Here is a 15,013-nt window from a genome sequence, read left to right as displayed (position 1 = left end):
AATTGGATGCACCTTTGTCTAGTCGTACTCGTTCAGGCTCTCGCCATGCATCTTATGCATCAGATTGTTATGCTTTGGCTGTGTCTAGCTTACATGATGTTGAGGAGCCTATGTCTTTTGATGAAGCATAGAATTCAAAAAATTGGATGGCTGCCATGCAATCAGAATATGATGCACTTATAGAAAATGACACATGGCCTTTATGGGATTTGCCTCCTGGCAAAAAGGCCATTGGTACGAAGTGGATTTACAAGTTGAAACGCAAGCCGGATGGTGAGATCGATCGCCATAAGGCTTGACTTGTTGCAAAGGGTTATGCACAGCAAAAAGGCATAGATTATGAAGAGACTTTTTCTCCCACTTGTTGTATGACTATAGTGCGTTTTCTATGTGCATTGGCAGCTCATTTTGGTTGGGATGTACATCAATCATACATTGTTACTGCTTTCTTGAATGGTGACATATTTGAGGAATTTTATGTAACGCAGCCTTGCGGTTTTGTCATAAACGGACCAGAGGACAAAGTGTGCAGATGTAAGAAGGCTTTGTATGGGTTGAAGCAATCTCCTCGTGCTTGGTATGAGAAATGTGACACTCATTTGGTTAAACGAGGCTTTCGTAACAGTCCAACAGAAAGCACATTGTATGTAAAGCGTGAGGGTGATGTACTTCTCATCGTGGTTCTTTATGTTTATGATTTGCTGATCACTAGACCAAATGAGAGACATATTGCTGAATTTAAGGCTGATTTGAATGCTACTTTCAAGATGGAAGATTTGGGGTTGTTGCATCATTATTTGGGTATACAGTTTAAGCAGTGTGATGGTGGTATTGCCTTGTGTCAGAAAAGTTACATAGAGACATTGCTATGTAAGTTTGGACTTGAGGATTGCAAACCTATTGCCACTCCCATGGAAACACGTTTGAAGTTGAGTCTACATATGATGTTGGCGATCTTGCTGTTGGCTGCCTCATTTATGTATGCAACACGAGGCCAGATATTCAGTTTGCAGTCTCACAGGTCATCAAATTTATGCATAGCCCTGGGTCTAAGCATTGGCAGGCTGCCAAGAGGATTTTTCGCTACTTTAATGGCACTTTACATCTTGGCTTGTTTTATCCCAAGGGGGGATCATTGCCGCCAGACTTACATGCTTTTCCGGACTCAGATTGGGCTGGTTGTTTTGACACGCGAGTGTCCACAAGTGGTTTTTGTTTCATGCTTGGCAGTTCATGTATATCATGGTTGAGCAAGAAGCAACCTACTGTGGCCACTTCGAGTTGTGAGGTTGAGTACAGTGCAATCTTCACAGCTACAGTTGAGTGTGTATGGCTCAGATGCCTTATGGCTTATTTGGGTGTTGCACAGGACACTGCCAACACTATCTACACTGACAGTCAGAGCGCATTGGCAGTTGTGAGGAACCCAGTTTTTCATACTCGCACAAAGCACATTGAGGTGCATTACCACTATGTCAGGGAGAGGCTCTCAGCATGAGAGATCAGCTTGGCTTACGTGCCAACACAGGACAACCTTGCAAAGCTTTTCACAAAGGCATTGTCTCGTGAGAAGCTTGAAGCTTTCCGCAAAGCTTTGGGCTTACTCCCCTTTGTGGACTGATCATGTCCTTAGAGCATGGCACTTCCCTTTACTCATGTGCCAGCTCTCATTCACCGCATCACTCCAGGGGGGTTTGTTACCATATACATGTGGTAGTGATGTGTGTGAAGACACTAGGACCGCCGGGGCATTTTTTCCCTCTTTAGGAGGTTTTTTCCCCCGAGCATTGTATATATGCCCATCACTCTAGGGCTATCTATCTTTCCATTGCATACCAAGTAACACACTCTCTATTGTGTGCCTTGAGCTTCCTTCATCTTCTCCAAGCTGTGTGTGTTTCTCTGCAACCCTAATTCCAACACACTCCCCTTCCTCCCCATAACCTAACCGCTCCGATACCACAGTGAGAACTCAGGAACAAACACATGCTCTTCTCCACCCAATTGTGCCAAATATAGGCCCTTGGCCTAGCTATATATTTAGACCCCCACGTACCTCATGTGTGTCCTAACCCTTGGCCTGACATCAACTGGGAGTATCTTTCATGGCAACTACATGTGCACAACCAAGGTAAGCAAGAGACTTTAAACATTTATTTTAGGTTGTCTCTCTTAAGTACTCAATTAAATTTCCATATCTGAAATTATTACAGATTTGACCCAATTCTAGTATTGTTGTCCAACAACTAATTTGATTCAATTCCAACGGATTCCAGAGTGCTTTTTGATCAATTCATGCATAAACACTTTTGATGTTCAATTAAGGAGTTTTTCAAAGTCACAATTTTTGGATTCTCATCATTCACTGATTAGCTATCGTCTTGTTAAACTATGTGGATACCCATAGCCTCTTTTTGAGATTATTTTAGTTAATGCTTCTATTTCAAGGTAGGGTTTGTTGGGGTATAAAGCCCAATGTGGTCGCCCAGGTAAGTGGGCGGGCCGCCAGGTATGTACACACATTCTTTTGTAAAAACCTAATAAGAACTCACTATGCTCTACACATTACAGTAGAGCGAGTTCACCATATCATCGTGCTCTTCTTCTCGCACTCTCTCTCGCGCCACACTTCCGCTCGTACTCCTTCAACTGGTATCAGAGCTCAGATCGAGGCTCGGGGCAGCACTGCAGGAGGCTAGAGTTACTAGCTTAGATTGGAGTGAAATTCGACAGGCAAAGACACGGCCCCAAATCTTGTGGGTAAATTCGTAGGGCTTGGTGTGCTCAGAATTTCATTCTGAGGTCATCTCGGTCACCGTTCGGCTTCGACAAAGTTCTGTGCAGGCCATTTTCGACTACGTGGTCTCAGCGGGTGCAAATCCGACTCTGCAAATTTGGGGTTTTCGGCCTACGACTGCAGGTGCTGAGGATATCGACACTCTCAGAGTGTTGATTTGTGGCTGTCTACACATCGAAGGACGGCTCACAGTTCTTGGAGGCGTGTCACATACGACACGGGCGCATCTACACACAGGCTGTAGGCGACATCCACTAGTTCATCAAGTAGCTTGTGTTTGCTTCTTGATATTCCAGATTTCATCCTGACATTGCAGGTACTTCCACATGGGATATATTGTCAGAGATGATGTATGTCTGTTGAGGGTTTGCTGGCTGTGAGTCACACAGCAAACAACCGCCGCAGCGGTTACAGCATACAGTGGGAAATTTGTGGATGTATGACTTTGTGGGAAGTCTATGTACTGTCAGATTTACTGAAGCCTTTGTTGAGGGTCGAGTGAGGTTTTATTGAGCAGGGGGATTCTCGAATGTTGAGATCCTTTCGGTGATACAGGTCTTGGAGCGATCCCTCGAGCACCCTTAGATAGGCAGCTAGGATGTATTGACTGTGAGTTAGACAGTTGGGATTGCATCTTTGCTTTACTGCCGTTGAGGCATTGTCGCAGTCTATGCTTACAAGACAGTGACAGGACAGTCAGAGACAGTACAGGTGCAGGACAGGTTTACCCACAGCTTACAGTGTTAGAGAGACAGTGGTTTTTTGAGCTATTTTCTAGTCTGTTTTTAGTACACCAGAGCCATTTTACAAAGGAGACTCTGCCAAAATTTCTGCAGAATCTGAAGCTTTCTTGGTTCATTTGACAGGTTGATATTGGTTCAGAGGTCAGTTTACAGGGGAAACTCTGCCGAATTTTTCCCAGGAAAGTAAACTACTGTGAAGCGTAGCTATGGCTGGATCACAGGACACTGCTCTTTACAATATCAAGAAGCTGGATGGAATCAATTTCCCATTGTGGAAGAAGCAGATTTGGCACGTGTTGGTACAAAAGAAGCAGATAAAACCTATAAAGCTCAAGGGGATAAAACTAGAAGATATGGACGAAGATGAATGGAGCGAAATGGATGAATTGGCACTTTCTACCATTATGCTGACTTTGGCAGAAAGCGTTTACTTCAATGTAGCAAACGAGATGTCGGCTTATCAAGCATGGTTAAAGCTGAGTGATCTTTATGAGAAGCAGAGTGCAGCTTCACAGGTATACTGGCTTAAGAAGCTTGTTGATTAGAAGATGAAAGAAGGGACACCTATGTCCAATCATCTGAATGAATTCAACACAATCTATAGTCAATTGTCAGCTCAAGGTGTCAAGTTTGATGAACCTGTTAGAGCTATGTTCCTGTTGATCACATTGCCAGAAAGTTGAGACACTTTTCGCACAGCTTTGATTAATTCTGCACCTCCAGATGGTTTGAACAGAGCAGGTGTAGAAGGAAGTCTGCTTACTGAAGAAACCAATAGAAAGACAATGGACAAAGGCAAAGGAACAGCCTTAGTTGTCAGGGGAAGGACCAAAGAAAAGTACAAAGGTGGAAAGAGGAATCAGTCTCGTAGCAAGTCCCGCAGTGCTAAAGGCAAGAGTGACATAGAATGCTACCATTGTGGCAAGAAGGGTCACATGAAAAGAGACTGCAGAGAATGGAAAGCTGGAAAAAGGCAAAGAGAAAGCTGAAGACCATGGTGAGAAGAACAAGTCCTCAGTGAAGATTCAAGAAATAAATTTGACAAACACCGTTGCAGAGGATGACAGTCTAGTGTCAGGAGACATCTACTTCTTGAAGAATACAATGGACTCAGCTCTTCTTACAGCATCTGATGGAAATGCACTGAGTGACTGGATTATAGACTCAGGGGCATCACTTCATGTGTCTCCAAACAAGGAGTGGTTTACCTCTTATGTGACCACTAAAGATCATGTTCGGCTAGGCAATGGGAAGACATGTGAGATCTTAGGTGTTGGAGATGTTCAATTGAAGTTTCAGAATGGCTCTTCTTTCACGCTGAAGAATGTGAGACATGTTCCCGCAATGACAAAGAGCTTGATCAGCACAGGTTTACTTGATGATGCTGGCTACGTCACCACTTTTGGACAGAACATGTGGAAGATATCCAAGGGTTCTATGACAGTAGCACATGGAGTAAAGTCTGGAGGACTTTACATGATTTATGTATCAAATGTCTCTAAAAATGTAATCAATGTAACTGAGCAGCCGAACGTTTCTTTGTGGCATAGCCAGTTAGGACATATGTCCAAGAAGGGAATGGAAATCTTGTCTCGTTCTGGTTATTTGCCTGGCTTTTCATTTAATGATTTTGAATTCTGTGAACATTGTCTGTATGGTAAGCAAACACAGTAGCCACATAAGCATGGAAGCAGTAGAAGAGATACACAGTTGGCACTTGTTCATAGTGATTTGTGTGGACCTATGCCTAACCTATCTCTACGGGGAGCTTCTTACTTTATGACATTTATAGATGATTACTCGAGGAAAGTATGGGTTTACTTTCTCAAGCACAAGGATGAAGTGTTTAGTGTTTTCAAAACGTTTGTGACACTTGTGGAGAATCAGAGTGGCAAGAAGCTTAAATGCTTACGCACTGACAATGGTGGAGAGTATGTTTCAAAGGCCTTTCAGGACTTTTGTGAGTCAAAAGGTATAAAACGTGAACTTACTGCTCCTTACAATCCTCCTCAAAATGGTGTTGCTGAGAGGATGAATAGGACCATACAAGAGAAGGTCAGAAGTATGTTGTCTAATGCACAGCTGCCAAATGGGTTTTGGGCTGAAGCTGTATCAACAGCTGTTCATCTTGTAAATAGATCTCCTAGCAAGGTTTTGCAAAAGGATTCAGTGCCAGAGATGGTATGGTCAGGCAAAATGCCCTCATACAAGCATCTCAGAGTCTTTGGCTGTGAGGCATATACTCACGTTCCAAAGGAATTTAGGAACAAACTTGAGCCAAAGAGTAGAAAGTGCATCTTTCTAGGCTATGGTAATTCTGGTGAGATGGGGTACAGACTTTGGGATCCCGAATCCAAAAAGGTTGTCCGCAGCAATGATGTTCACTTTAATGAATCCAAATATCATCCTAAACCAGAGAGGGTTGAGGAGATTAGAAGAGTTTTCTTCCAAGAAGATGAACCTGCACATGCAAGACAAAATGTCAGGGCTCAAGAGGAGCAAGGACAGGATAGAGTGGAACCACAGGTTGTGGCTGAGCCTGAGCCACCTATTGTGCATAGATCTGGACGTGTCACGCGACCTCTTGATAGGTTTTTTCCATCTATGAACTATGTCATGTTGACTGATTGCAATGAGCCTTCATGTTACAAGGAAGCAGTGCAAATGAAGGACTCCGGGAATTGGCAATTGGCCATGCAGTCACAGATGACAGCTCTGCATAAAAACAAGACATGGAAGCTAGTTAAATTACCATAGGGCAAAAAGGCTCTACCTTGTAAATGGGTTTACAGGTATAAGATCACCGCTCATGATAGTCAGCCAAAGTACAAAGCAAGGCTTGTTGCCAAGGGCTTTAAGCAAGAACAAGGCATTTACTTTGATGAAGTCTTCTCTCCGGTGGTCAAGATGACTACATTGAGATGCTTTCTTGCATTGGTTTCCATATTAGATTTGGTGTTGCACCAAATGGATGTCAAGACAGCATTCTTGCATGGTGATTTAGATGTGGAAATTTACATGCAGCAGCCAAAAGGGTTTGTTGAGGAAGGCAAGGAAGATTGGGTATGCCAGTTGTTAAAGAGTCTTTATGGCTTAAAACAATCACCGAGGACATGGTACCATAAATTCCACAAGTTTATGCTTTCTCAAGGCTACAAACGTAGTGAGTTCGATCACTGTCTACATACAAAGAAGGCTAAGGATGGTAGTTGGCTGATCCTTATTTTGTATGTGGATGACATGTTGATTGCTGGCAAGCACTTGGAAGAAATTTCAGCTTTGAAGTCAAAGATGGCAAAATCGTTTGACATGAAAGACATGGGTGAGGCAAGTCATATACTTGGTATGCGCATTGAGAGAGACAGATCAAAGAAGTTGATTTGGTTATCTCAAACAGAGTATATTGACAAGGTTTTGCAACGTTTCAATATGGAGAAGGGAAAGGCACTGAGTGTTCCATTGCCACCATATGTGAAACTTAGCAAACAAGATTGTCCTGTGTCTGAGGAAGAACAGGCTGAAATGGATAAGATTCCATATGCGTCTGCAGTGGGTAGTTTGATGTATGCAATGATTGCTACTCGCACAGACATTGCATTTGCAGTGGGAGTAGTAAGTCGATACATGTCAAACCCAGGCAAGAAACATTGGGAGGCAGTGAAAGGAATATTGAGATACCTGAAAGCTACAAAGAGTATGCGTATATGCTATGGGAGTCATGAGCTAAGTGTAAAGGGTTTTACAGACTCAGATTATGCAGGTGACTTAGACAACCGAAGGTCTACGTCAGGGTATGTCTTTACATTGGCTAGTGGAGCAGTATCATGGCGTTCTAGATTACAAGATTGTGTTACTCAGTCTAATACAGAGGCTGAATATGTTGCAGTATCAGAGGCATGCAAAGAATCAATTTGGCTTAATCGACTAGTAACAAATTTGGGAATCAAAGAAGAGATGCCTGTGTTATATTTTGATAGTCAAAGTGCTATACAATTGGCTCGCAATCCATTTTATCACTCAAAGACAAAGCATGTGGATGTGAAGTATCATTTCATCAGGGAAATGCTCGAGGATAAGCAACTTCAGCTTGTCAAAGTTCACACCACAGAAAATCCTGCTGATCTACTTACAAAAGGACTTCCCTCAGAGAGCTTTGCGCATTTTCGCAAGCAGTTAGGTGTAGGGTAGTACATCACTTCTCTACATCTCTTGTATATTAGCTTGTATAGTAGCTTCTCTCACACTTAAAGTACCACATGGGACTTTAAGGGGGAGGTTGTTGGGGTATAAAGCCCAATGTGGTCGCCCAGGTAAGTGGGCGGGCCGCCAGGTATGTACACACATTCTTTTGTAAAAACCTAATAAGAACTCACTATGCTCTACACATTACAGTAGAGCGAGTTCACCATATCGTCGTGCTCTTCTTCTCGCACTCTCTCTCGCGTCGCACTTCCGCTCGTACTCCTTCAGGGTTGGGCCACTAGCTTTGCATTGAACAAGATGCCATATTGATGCAAGAACAACGTCTCCTACTATCCAAGGGAGGGTCTTACATTACTAAATCCTTGAAAGTGAAGAGAAACATGATCTCCCTAAAATAAATAGCTTACTAGAGATAGGGCAATATGGGTAATGGTGAGTGAAATGATTAGGAGGGCTTAGCAAGTGTAGCTTCCATATTAGCATACTTAATTATCACAATAATCACTCAATGTAAGAGAGAGAGAGAGAGAGAGATTTTGTAGACTCAAATGTAACTTTATTGATAATGAATTAACAATAATATTTGAAGTATACAAGAAGTAGCTACTTATATAGTAGATGCATATGTTTAAGTTCACCTCTCAAGGGTCACATAAACATCTTCTTCAGGGTCAAGTGGGGCAAGGTTGGCTCTACAAAATGGAAAAAAGATAGGGTGACTAAGAATAAATTTTGGACTCTTATGTGACTTACCAAGTCATGCGTGTGCTCATGTGTCCTCACATGTTCAAATGATGACTAGAATGCTGCCTATAAAAGAGATGGTTCACACACCAATTATGAATATAAGCCAAAGACCACAATCCCGACAAACCTCCCCTTGGTCTTTGGACTAGATTTGTGACCCGCTACAAAGATTATCGCAAAGGCTAGACCACAAAAGTTATAATGACTCAATGGATTATGATGCCATGAAAGCCAAAGACACCTCCCCCACAAACCATGATTATCTTATGTGACTAAGTTGTCCACACAGACAGAGTTGTCCTCAAAGATGAATCCAAAAACAATGAGGCTAAGGTTAACCTATGACACTTACAAGATGGATGCCACATCTTTCCACAGTGTGTGTACAAGCTTCAAACCTCCAACAATCCTTTGCTATATGTCCGAGCTTTCTACATTCGTAGCATTTCTTGATACCTTTATTGGATGCAGAACTAGATGTAGTGCTAGGAAATGGGTTGTTGATGATGTTACTGCTCTTTTCCTTGAAGGTGGATATCTCCTCGCACTCATAGTGCTAGATGGAGTATTCTTATTGCTTGGAGATTCTCCAAGAACATTGTTTGTCTCCTCATAGTAGCACAAATTCAAATCATCTAAAAAAAGAGAACAATTACATACATTGCAAAGATAATTCCTTGGATACAAGAATTTTTAGCTTTGAAATATAAAAAGAATAGGAAAAGGAGTGAAAGAGAGAGAGAGTGTTTTCCTTGAAGCTTGAGGCTTTTGTTGCTCGAAGCGTTTGCTTGAATTTGTCTTTATGTTTAAAAGTTGAGATGTGAAACCATTAAAGAGTTTTGCAAGCCTTTGAAAACCTTTTTGAACACCCTTTGATGCTTGAATTGAATCCTTTGTTTCCAAGAGTCTTCAAGGAAGGGAAGAAGCATGGAAAGAGGCCCTTGGAGGACTGCTTAATATTTAGGTCCTTCACCTTTCTCTACTTTACAACAGGCAAGAAAAGCCTCTATGTAAGGTCGGGGAGTTTTGAGGCTTGCAATGTCGTGTGAAGGCTTTCTTTGCTGAGACTAGCTGGCTTGCCTTTTGCACTCGCGGGACTTATTGCTTGCGAAGCCGAAGAATGCCCAAAGGTGGAGTATATGGACTTCAAGTCCGGTAGGGGCCAACAGCTCATGGGACCTCCCACTTACGAACCCGTCCACCTTCAAAACATTGAATTTGAATGCCAACTTCATGTCCAACCGGCAATCCCAATTTGGATTACCCAATTCAAGCTCTAGACCGCGTCTCTCGCCCTAAAATAGGAACCAACCTACTACCTGCCAAGCCCACTTGCCTTGTGTGTCAAAGCCCTCCAAAAATAAAGATTGAAAATCGGCTTTGATAGAGCTACACACACCCTAACTTAGTATAAAATGGACAATGGAGTTTAGGGGGGGGACAGAGCTCAAAATACAGTGGTCAGGGGCTTGCCAGAAAGAGCTCAAAGAATACTTTCTTCACACACAAATGATGCAATGATTTAAGGCTTGGAGAAAAATCGATTGGAGATGAAAAGTATATCAAAATTGACACCGAAATGCAATCTAAAAGGCAAATACAAGCACCTAATTACTAGTCACTGAGTAGAGTCTTTATACTCGAGAACAAGCTCATGCTAACCAATTGAGCAGTAATTAAGCATGAGGTATGCAATGGGGAGAGTATAATAGAGACGCCAAGGATTCTAATGATGATTAAGAAGTGTTGATCACCTCTAATAGTTGTGATACCAATTAGAAAGATTAACGAGGATTAGCAAACCTAGCATTCATATTGGCATACTTAATTATCACGCTAATTACTCAATGCAAGAGAGAGAGAGAGAGAGATTAGAGATAACTTGATTGATAATGAACTAACAATAACACTTCCAACTGTAAAAGAAGTAGCTACTTAAATAGTAGTTGCATATGGCTCGGTGCACATCTCAGGGGTCACATAAGCATCTTTCCCAAGGGTCAAGGGGTAACCCCCAAAGAGCAAGGTTGACTCCAAAACTTAAAAAAGTAGGGTGACTAGGAATAGCTTTTGGATTGTTGTGCAATTCACCATGCCGTGTGTGATAAGCCATATGCCCTCACATGGTCATATGATAACTAGTTTGATGTTTGTACAACATATGGTTCACACGCCAGTTAGTCTGCTGACTGTAGAAGAGATGGTTCACACACAAGTTGTCAGTATAGGCCAATGGCCACAAATCCCAATAGTGAGTGTTGAAAGTTACAATTGGAACAAGAATTCAAAGCTTGTAGTACTTTCTTGATATATGGTATTTACTATTTCTTTACTTCGTGAGCGTAGAAGGCAAAATCCCAATGTTGCCCTCTCGTTAACCCATGTGGCATGACTTTTCAAACGTTTTATTTTTGCCAAGCTCGCCATTTTTATCGTTTATCATCTCTGAGCACTTAGCTTTTTCTTGCTCGCTTCACATCAAGTTTCGTGGAAGATCGTGTGGCAAGGAAGCACTGATTGCAGGATTGCGCAACAAGAGCAAGGCCAGAACTCTCCAGATGAAATCACCTACACAGGCATCTTGAAGGCACTCTGAGCTCGCCTTTCTTTACCGTTTATCGGCTTTGCACGCTTAGCTTTTGCTTGCTCGCTTCACATCACTGATTGCGGATTGCGCAACAAGAGCAAGGCCAAAACTCTCCAAATGCAATCACGGTATCACCTACACAAACATCTTGAAGACATGTGGCTCTACGCAAGATGCTGATATGGGCACAAAACTTCACAGTCAGTCGGAGGCTGTTGAAAAAGATGTCGTGCTTGGTAGTGTCTTTGGTTGATATGTATGTCAAGTGTGGTGCGCTTGAGAAAGTACAAAAATTGCTTCTCTGGAATGTCGGCACTGATTGTGGGAAGTGCGCAACAAGAGTAGGGCTAGAAAGCTCTAGGCTGTTTTCAGTATATGTGAAGTGAGGGCTTCTCTCTGGATGCAACCACCTACGCATGCATCTTGAAGGCATGTGGCTCTATGCAAGATGCTTATATGGGCACAAGAGGCTTATATGCGCTTGAGAAAGCACGAAAATTGCCTAAGGAGTTTCCCGTCTGGAATGTCGGCATGGATTGCGGGATGTGTGCAATAAGAGTAGGGCCAGAAAGCTCTAGGCTATTTTCAGCAGATGCCAAGGGAGGGCCTCTCTCCAGAAGCAATCACCTATGCATGCATCTTGAAGACATGTGGCTCTATGTAAGATGGTGATATGGGCACAAAACTTCACAGTTAGTCAAAGACTGTTGAAAAAAGTTTTTGTGCTTGGCACTATCTTGCTTGATATGCATGCCAAATATGGTGCGCTAGAGAAAGCACAAAACTTCACATCAGTTTTAATGGTTGATGAAGATCGTGTGGCAAGGAAGCAATGATTGTTGGATTGCGCAACAAGAGCAAGGCCAGAACTCTCCAGATGCAATCACCTACACAGGCATCTTGAAGGCATGTGTGGCTCTACGCAAGATGATGATAGTCGATATGTATGCAAAATGTGGTGCGCTTGAGAAAGCACAAAGACGGGAGCTTCTTGTGTGGAATGTCGGCACTCGCTCTATGCAAGATGCTGATATGGGCACAAGATGTTGATATGCGCTTTAGAAAGCACAAATATTGTCTCAGGAGCTTCCCGTCTAGAATGTCGGCATTGACTGCGAGATGTGTGCAATGAAAGCAGGGCTAGAAAGCTCTAGGCTATTTTCAAAAGATGTGAAGCGAGGGCCTTTCACCAGCTGCAATTACCTACACATGCATCTTGAAGGCATGTGGCTGTATGCAAGATGTTGATATGGGCACAAAACTTAATAGTTAACTAGAGACTGTTGAGAAAAGTTATTGTGCTTGGCACTGTCTTGCTAGATATGCTTGCCAAATGTGGTGCGCTTGAGAAAGCACCAAAAGTGTTTGAGGAGCTTGCTGTCGGGAATGTTGCCTCTTGGAACGCATTGATTGCGGGATTATATTGTTAGTCAGAGGATGTTGAAAAAAAATATGTCTTGATTGGCTCTGTCTTGGTTGATATGTATGCCAAATGTGGTGTGCTTGAGAAAGCACAAAAAGTGCAGCAGGAGCTTCCTATCTGGAATGTCACCTCTTCCAAGGAGTGCACTAATTGCGGGATTGTGCAACAAGAGCAGGGCCAGAACCCTCCAAATCCAATTACCTACACAGGCATCTTGAAGGCATGTGGCTCTACGCACGCAACAACGTTTTTAGTTTGTGCAACAACTTTATGAAGTGAATCTCCGCATCTTGCTTTACATAGCAATTCTCCCATCAGCTATCTCTCACGTGCAGTCTACTTCATCATCTCCAGCATGGTGGGGATTGCCAAACCTTCTCCACACAGATTGTCGCAATCAGCAACTAGGTTGGTAACCTCTCTCTCTCTCTCTCTCTCTCTCTCTCTCTCTCTCTCTCTCTCTCTTTTCTGTTTGGTAAAATAATCATTATACATATACAGCATCTATTTAGATGGGTCTTCATTGCACCTTAGAGAAGTATGATGGCAGACTTGACTATCTACTCTCTCTTCAGTCCTTGTAACACTATGCAGACACCTGAAGTAAGTAGTCGCATAAAGTCAGAGTCATCATCAATGTTGTTTCTTCTTCTTTGGATTGATCCATATCTATCTAAGCAGGCCGAGGATTTTCATGTGGATTTAAGAGATCAATATCTCTTTATCATGAAGCATCATATGAGAGCAAGTTCATTGGCAAATCAATACTTGTCCCTGTGTAGGTCAAATTATTGGAAAACCTCTCTTAGAGTTATAGTTTTCATTACCACTAATCGCATAAATGTTAGACATCAAGGTAAAAGTTGAAGCATCAGGATTCAAGTTCAAAACGATCCTGAAAGCTTCTCTAGCAGCCTATACGTTGCCCGTATTCTGGTAAGCGATCTAGAAGGTAGCTTATCCATCCTACAACATCCCTTCTTCATATCTCACCCACGGCATGTTGGGCGTCAGTCAATTGGCCACAGCTGGAATATAGCAACATCAAAGCATTGCTGATTGAACAATCAACTTCAAATCTTTTCTCAATAGTATCAGCATGGAGCTGTTTACCCCTATCCATGGCTTCAATGCTGCAGCAAGCAAGCTTTCAAGCGGCCAAGGTACATAACTGGGTTTCGAGAGAAACCTGTGTTTTGAGCAGGCAGCTTCTCAAAAACACTCTGATAACACTGGAAATTGCTCACTCAACTCCCATTCGGCCAGTAGCTATCACCCTCAATCTGATTGTCCATTTTGGCAAGACCAATTATAATTGTCTATGGATTGCAGGCCAAATTATGGATGACGAGCTTCTTGTCCGAAATGCCGCATCTTGGAATGCACTGATTGCAGCATGTCTCCAACAAGAGCAGGGCCAGAGTGCTCTAGGCTATTTTAACCAGATGCTAAGGAAAGTCCTTTTTCCAAATGGATTCACCCATCCTTGCACCTTGAAAGTTGGCCACCTTCTGCAAGACCTTCACATGGGTTTGGGAATTCATGATGATGAAATTGCTAGTCACGGGCCGTTGGAGGCAAATCTCATGCTTATCGGTGTTTTGATCGCTATGTATGCCGAATGTGGTGACCTCACGGAATTGCAAAAACTTTTGGATGAGCTTTTTCTAACAACTGTCTTCTCTTGGAGCACATTGATTACTCGATACGAGAGACATGGTTGTGGCAAGGCAACTCTAAGCTATTTTAGCCACATGAAAAGTGACGGTTTCTCACCAGACGAAGTCTCTCGAAGTGATTTTATATTCGAATATGCCAAGAAAGGGTAGGTGAGGAAGCTCTAAGATGTTTTTCTTAGATGTGATATGATCTGGGCATATTCTTCATGACCATTTTGTCCGAAATGTTGCTTGTCAGATGCATTGAATGATGGGAATGGCATCTCTTGAAATGCACTACTCGCGGGATACGCACCGCAAAAGCAGGGCGAGAAATATTTAAGTTGTTTTCAGCATCCTATGAGGAGTGTTCACTCTTGCATGCATTGGTTGCGAGATGTGCCGAACATCAGGGAACTAAGCAAGCTCTATAATATTTTCAGCAGATGCAAAGTGACCACATCTCTCTATATGAAACAAGCGCATCTCTCTAGATGCAATCACCTATGCTTGCATCTTGAAGGCATGTTGCAATTTGGCAGATGCACAGATGGGCAAAGGGGCTGGGATGTTTTGAGTAGATGCAAAGCGAGGCTGTCTCTCACTCGTTGGACACTATTTTGGTCAATATCTATGCCAAATGTGACGCCCTTGAGAAAGCACAAAAAGTGCTTGAGCAACTTTCTGTTCGGAATGACGTCTCTTGGAATGCACTGATTGTGGGATGTGTGCAACAAGAGCAAGTGTATCTCTTCAAATTCAGTCACCCATCCTTTCGTCGTGAATGCTATGCTTACATCTTCAAGGCATATGGCTCTATGCAAGTGCTTGAGGAGCTACCTGTTTGGAGTGTAG

The sequence above is a fragment of the Adiantum capillus-veneris genome, chromosome 27 (genome assembly GCF_014529385.1).
Source record: "Adiantum capillus-veneris isolate H3 chromosome 27, ASM1452938v2, whole genome shotgun sequence".
Lineage (NCBI taxonomy): Eukaryota > Viridiplantae > Streptophyta > Polypodiopsida > Polypodiales > Pteridaceae > Adiantum > Adiantum capillus-veneris.
The sequence above is the reverse complement of the archived record's forward strand: the minus strand, read 5'-3'. Positions refer to the sequence as shown.